A 665-nucleotide genomic window follows, 5' to 3' on the forward strand; every position below is an offset into this window, starting at 1 on the left:
GAGTAAGCCTCACTGTGTGTCTTTCACACTGACTATCAAGTCAGCGTGGTAAGATACACGTCGATATGTGGGTGTGCAAACCTCACCGGCTGTGTGGACATGCATAGTCTATGCTGTCATCCCACACAATGAAGAAAAGTGCAAGCTCACTTTCTATCTCAAGGGAGCTTGCAATATCTGGAACCATCCATGACCCTTCCTCTCTCAGGAACCCTGAATATTACTCAAGGCCTCTGATATGATCTCCCTGTGGACCAGTGATTTCTGGGCTGGAGGAGGGATGATCACCCCTGAACAGAAGGCCAGGCCTTTCATAGTTCATTGCACAAGGCTTCTCTCCCAACAGGGATGTTCATTTCCTCTTAGTTATTTTGGTTTTTGTAAACAGACACCAGAACATCAAGATCAAACTCATGGCCATAGAGTTCCAAGTGATAGTCTGAAAATGTATACTCCGATCCAGAGATATTTTTCCTTCACACCTTAATAACAGCTAGCATTGCAAAGGTTTTAAAGAATGGATTCCAAGTGGATATCCTTGACTAACCATCTCATCTTGGAGTTTAATTATTCAATATTCCTAAAGGTCTGTTTCTTAGGCCGGAGGGTAAGGTACATAATGCTAAAATAAGAGTTTTGGAAAAGCGTAAAATTATGACTCATGC

The sequence above is a fragment of the Rattus norvegicus genome, chromosome 11, assembly GCF_021556685.1.
Source record: "Rattus norvegicus strain SHRSP/BbbUtx chromosome 11, alternate assembly SHRSP_T2T, whole genome shotgun sequence".
Taxonomy (NCBI): domain Eukaryota; kingdom Metazoa; phylum Chordata; class Mammalia; order Rodentia; family Muridae; genus Rattus; species Rattus norvegicus.